The sequence below is a fragment of the Trichechus manatus genome, unplaced genomic scaffold (assembly GCF_000243295.1).
Source record: "Trichechus manatus latirostris isolate Lorelei unplaced genomic scaffold, TriManLat1.0 scaffold00057, whole genome shotgun sequence".
NCBI lineage: Eukaryota > Metazoa > Chordata > Mammalia > Sirenia > Trichechidae > Trichechus > Trichechus manatus.
In genome coordinates, this window is record NW_004443993.1 from 10,301,265 (window position 1) to 10,307,446 (window position 6,182).

The window sequence follows — 6,182 nt, forward strand, 5'->3', positions numbered from 1 at the left end:
CAACGCAGTCATAAAAGATCATTTTAAATATTTTTTCACGGAGGATGGGGCTCATCAAACACTTCATACGGCCCTGCTGGTCCCCACTGTCTCCCCCCACCACACTGGACTATGAGATCTGTGAAGGTGGCCGTTAAGACTGGGTCCCCAGGGCTGCCCAGCATTGCCTGGCATACAGTAGGTGCTCACACAGCATAGAAGATGCTTGATGAATGGATGGATGGACGGATGGAAGGGTCAGAGGGCAAAGCAAGGAGACGCCAGGGACCACTCTGGGAGCAGCAGCGCCACCTCGTGGCAAAACGCTCCCTGCCTCTCCCTGCCCAAGGTCGTCAGGGCCCTCCCACCAGAAAAGGGTTAGAATGGGGTGGGGGGGAGAGGAAGAGGAGCGAAGGCACACAATGCAGTGTTCAAATCCTGAGACTGCCAATTTCTGGCTGTGTGACCCAGGGCAAGTTACTTTGCTTCTCTGAGCCTCAGTTTCCTCATCCAGAAAATGGGAAGAATCAGGCGTCTTGAGTAATTGATGACATAGCTCAGAAAACTGCAGCCCTGTTGCAGCAAAACTGGATGGTGCCCGGCTACCACCACCGACTGCTCTGACAGGGATCACAAGAGAGGGTCCCAGACAGAGCTGGAGAAAAATGTAGAACAAAATTCTCACTCACAAAAAATGACCAGACTTACTGGCCTGACAGAGACTGGAGAAATGCTGAGAGAGTATGGCCCTTGGACACCCTTTTAGCTCAGTAATGAAGTCACTCCCGAGGTTCAGCCTTCAGCCAAAGATCAGACAGCCCCATAAAACAAAACAAGACGAATGGGGCACACCAGCCCAGGGACAAGGACTAGAAGGCAGGAGGGGACAGGAAAGCTGGTAATGGGGAACCTAAGGTGGAGAAGGGAGAGTGTTGACATGTCGTGGGGTTGGCAACCAATGTCACAAAACAATATGTGTACTAGTTGTCTAATGAGAAGCTAGTTTGTTCTGTAAACCTTCATCGAAAGTACAATAATAAAAGAAAAACCTAAAAATAATAAAATGTTATACACAATGAAAAAAAAAAACAAACCAGCAGCTATTTCTTTAAGTTTATTGTTGTAATTTAAATGAAAGTTTACATTTCAAGTTAGTATCTCATACAAACATTTATACATACGTTGTTATGTGACCCTAGTTGCTCTCCCTATACTGTGACAGCACACTCCTCCTTTCCACCCCGGATTTCCCGTGTCCATTCAACCAGCTCCTGACCCTCTCTGCCTTCTCATCTCCCCTCCGGACAGGAGCTGCCCATTTAGTCTCTCGTATCTACTTGAGCTAAGAAGCACACTCCTCACGAGTATCACTTTATGTCCCACAGTCCAGTCCAATCCCTGTCTGAAGAGCTGGTCTCAGGAATGGTTTTAGTTCTGGGTTGACAGAGTCTGGGGGCCATGTCTTCCGGGGTCCCTCCAGTTTCAGTCACACCATTAAGGTTGGCCTTCTTCCTAGAATTTGAGTTCACTCACCAGCAGCTGTTTCTCACCTCCCACCCCAGGATGTGGGAGACAAGGATGGGGCTCCTAGACTGGTGTCACCCTCAATGAGCCTCCAAGCTGGGGGTGACACAGACGCCCAGGAGACCAATGCCAGAACAAGGTCAGGACATGAGCTTTGGAGGGAGTTGTCAGATCTATCAAAAAAGAAACCAACACACCAGTTGCCCAGTTACATTTGAATTTCAGACCAATAACAAATTATTTTTGAGTGTATGTCCCCAAAATTTCATGGGGTATACATATACTAAAAAATTTGTTTTTGATCTGAAATTCAGACTTAACTGGCATCCTGTATTTGATCTGGCAACCCTAGTCTGGGGGAAGCACAGCCGGACCCAGACCTCTGCCTGGGGGTTAGGCAGGGAAGGCTTCCTGGAGGAGGAGGCATTGGATCCAGCAGGAGAGCTTTGAGTACAAAGGACATGCGGTGTGGCACCCTTTCCTTCCCTTCCCCCACCCACGTTTGCACATACGCAGTGGGAGATGTCTTCGGGCGTTCTCACAGGTGACCAGGTGTCTGCTCACCAGGGAAAAGAAGAATGTCACTCTCCTCAGCTCTACCCTTTCTTTGCTCACATGATGGGGCAGCTGTTTCTCCCCCTTTTTCTGAGGTGGTATTGGAGTCCCTAAGAAGCCCTAGTGGTGCAGTGGTTAAAGCACTCAGCTGCTAACCAAAACATCAGCTGTTCAAACCCACCAGCCACTCTGTGGGAGAAAGACGTGGCAGTCGGCTCCCGTAAAGATTAACAAAAAACCAAACCCATTGCTGTCAAGTCAATTCCGGCTCATAGCGACCCTATAGTACAGGGTAGAACTGCCCCCATAGGGGTTCCGAGGCTATAATCTTTACAGAAGCAGACTGCCACATCTTTCTCTCTTAGAGCAGTTGGGGTGTTTGAACAACTAACCTTTCAGTTACCTGCTGAGCACTTTAACCACTGCGCTGCCAGGGCTCCTTCCCATAAAGATTGTTGTTGGTGTTCTTAGGTGCTGTCGAGTCAGTTCCAACTCACAGCAACCCCGTGTACAACAGAAAGAAACACTGCCCGGGCCTACACCATCCTCACAATCGTTGCTATGCTTGAGCCCATTGTTGCAGCCACTGGGTCAGTCCATCTCGTTGAGGGTCTTCCTCTTTTTCGCTGACCCTCTACTTTACCAAGCACGATGTCCTTCTCCAGGGACTGGTCCCTCCTGATAACATGTCCAAAGTACATGAGATGAAGTGTCGTCGTCCTCACTTTTAAGGAACACTCTGGCTGTACTTCTTCCAGAACAGATCTGTTCGTTCTCTGGCAGTTGATGGTAAAGATTATCGTTGCTGTTAGGTGCCATCAAGTTGGTTCCGACTCATAGCGGCCCCATGTACAACAGAATGAAACACTGCCCAATCCTGTGCCATCCTCACCACTGTTGCTATGTCTGAGCCCACTGTTGCAACCACTGTGTCAATCCATCTCGTTGAAGGTCTTCCTCTTTTTCGCTGACCCTCTACTTTATCAAGCAGGATGTCCTTCTCCAGGGACTGGTCCCTCCTGATAGCATGTCCAAAGTATGTGGGACGAAGTCTCTCCGCCCTTGCTTCTAAGGAGCACTCCAGCTGTACTTCTTCCAAGACAGATCCGTTCGTCCTCTGGCAGTCCATGGTAAAATGACAGCCTAGGAAACCCAATGGGGCAGTTTTACTGGATGAGAGTCCCTGGGTGGTGCAAAGAGTTAACATGCTGGACTGCCAACCAAAAGGTTGGCGGTTCAAGTCCACCCAGAGGCAACTTGGAAGAAAGGTCTGGCAGTCTGCTTCTAAACAATCAGCCACTGAAAACCACTCTGACACACCTGGGGTTGCCTTGAGTTGGAATTTGACTCAACAGCAACTAGTTTGAGGTTGTATTGCTTACCTGGCCCTTTAGCTTAGAAGATGCAGGGCAAAATCACCAGGTCTTTACTTTCCAAATCAAAAATTGGGTTACATCCGCTTGACTGGAGAGATTTGGGTTGCGTCCAGCACTGAAGGCCACTTGGAAGCTGAAGGCTAGCAGACTCACCCCTCATTGACCACGAAGCAGTGTAACACTGGACAAGTCACTCCACATCCCCTGACACCCATTTCCTTTTACTCTCCCTTTCTTTCATCACTTCCAGCCACGTAGGCCTCCTCGTTGTTCCTCCAAATCACCAGACATGGTCCTGCCACAGGGCCTTTGCACGGGCTGTTCTCTCTGCCTGGAACGCTCTTTCCCCACGTATCTATACAGCTCCCTCTTCACCTCCCTCAGTGCTGTGCTCATATGTGACTCAGAAGGCCTCCCCTGACACCCTATGAAAAATGGCAGATCCCATATTCCTGATCTCAACCCCAGCTTTACTTTTCTCTGCAGCACTTACACACCTGATCACTACACATTTCGCTTGTTTATCGTGTCTACATCCCCAATTCCCCACTGGGTGGTGAGGGCCACAGCACCAACACGGCTGTCTGTTTTGCTCACTGCTATTTCTCCAGTGCCCAGTACAAGGCCCAGCATGCAGTAGGAGCACGATAAAGACAGTTTATAGACCAGGAGGATAACAAATATTTTGGAGGAAAAAGTAGAATCTAAGTGACAGCAGACTCAGGAAGGGGTTGATCCAGGAGTCAGAGGAAGAAAAGGCCTGCTGCAAATTTGAAATTTTTATCTCTTTATAGTTTATTCCTGGTTTTAAATCAGGAGGGTGTGTGTCAGGGTTGCAGTCCTTCACCCTACTTATTCATTCTGTCTGCTGAGCAAATAATCCAAGAACCTGGCCTATGTGAAGAAGAACACAGCATCAGGATTGGAGGAAGACTCATTAACAACCTGCGTTATACAGGTCACACAACCTTGGCTGCTGAAAGTGAAGAGGACTTGAAGCACTTACTGTTGAAGATCAAAGACCACAGCCTTCAGTATGGATTACACCTCAACAGAAAGAAAACAAAACTCCTCACAACTGGACCAATAAGCAACATCGTGATAAACGGAGAAAAGGTTGACGTTGTCAAGGATTTCATTTTACTTGGATCCACAATCAACACCCATGAAAGCAGCAGTCAGGAAATCAAAAGACCCATTGCATTGGGCAAATCTGCTGCAAAAGACCTCTTTCAAGTGTTGAAAAGCAAAGATGTCATCTTGAAGACTAAGGTGCGCCTGACCCAAGCCATGGTGTTTTCAATCGCATCATATGCACATGAAACCTGGACAATGACTAAGGAAGACTGAAGAAGAGTTAACACCTCTGAATTGTGGTGTTGGCGAAGAATATTGAGTATACCATGGACTGCCAGGAGAATGAACAACTCTGTCTTGGAAGAAGTACAACCAGAATGCTCCTTAGAAGCAAGGATGGCGAGACTATGTCTTACATACTTTGAGCATGTTGTCAGGAGGGATCAGTCCCTGGAGAACGACATCATGCTTGGTAAAGTAGAGGGTCAGAGAAAAAGACGAAGACCCTCAACGAGATGGATTGACACAGTGGCTGCAGCAACGGGCTCAAGCATAACAACGACTGTGAGCATGGCGCAGGACTGGGCAGTGTTTCGTTCTGTGGTGCAGGGGGTCGCTATGAGTCAGAACCGACTTGATGGCACCTAACAACAACAACATTGTATAGGCTGAGTTCTCTAGAGACCAGTGAAGCATAAAATAAATATAGATAGATAGATAGATAGATTTATATCAAGGAAATGATCCATGCGATTGTAAAGGCTGGGACGTCCCAAGTCTGTGGGTCAGGCTGGAGACTTCTCCTGATTCATGTAGCCACAGGGGCTGGCAAACCCAAGACCGGTAGGTCACACAGCAGGGCTCTTGCTCACAGGCTGCCAAGATCAACGAATGCCAATATCAGCAGGCAAGACGGTAGGTAAATTGCTAGCTAGTCCCAAGACCCAGAGGTCAGACGAACAGGAGCCAGCCGCAGGATCCAGATGGAGCAAAAGCCTGCAAGCCTTGCTAGAAAGGCTGCCTATGTTGGATGCAGGCGACACCCCCAAGGAAACTCCCTTTCAACTGATCAGCTACTCACAGCAGATTCCATCATGGAGGTGATCACATTATATCAAATCTCATCATGGAAGTGTGTACATCATTATACAACTGTCAAACTACATCTTAACTGCCAACCCACTGAGAATCATGGCCCAGCGAAGTTGACATACAATCTTAACAATCACAAGAATTTACTGTGATCGCCACTTTTTTTTTATGTTCCTCTAAGTGTCTTCCTTTGGCTTGGTCAAGTTGTGCTGACTTCCCCTATATTGTATACTGTCTTTCCCTTCACCAAAACTAACACTTGTCTGCTATCTAGTTACTGATTTCCCCTCCCCATCTCTCCCCTCCCTTGTAAGAATCAGATTGTTTTTTTCTGTGTGTAAACCTTTTCTTGGGTTTTTATTATAATCGTCTCATATAATAGCTGTCCTTCTGTGATTTACTTATTTCTCTCAGTATAATGCCCTCTGTCATGGATTGAATTGTGTCTCCCAAAAATGTGTATCACATTGGCTAGGCCATGATTCCCAGTACTGTGTGATTGTCCTCCATTTTGTCATCTGATGTGATTTTCCTATGTGTTGGAAATCCTACCTCTATGATGTTAATGAGGTGGGATTA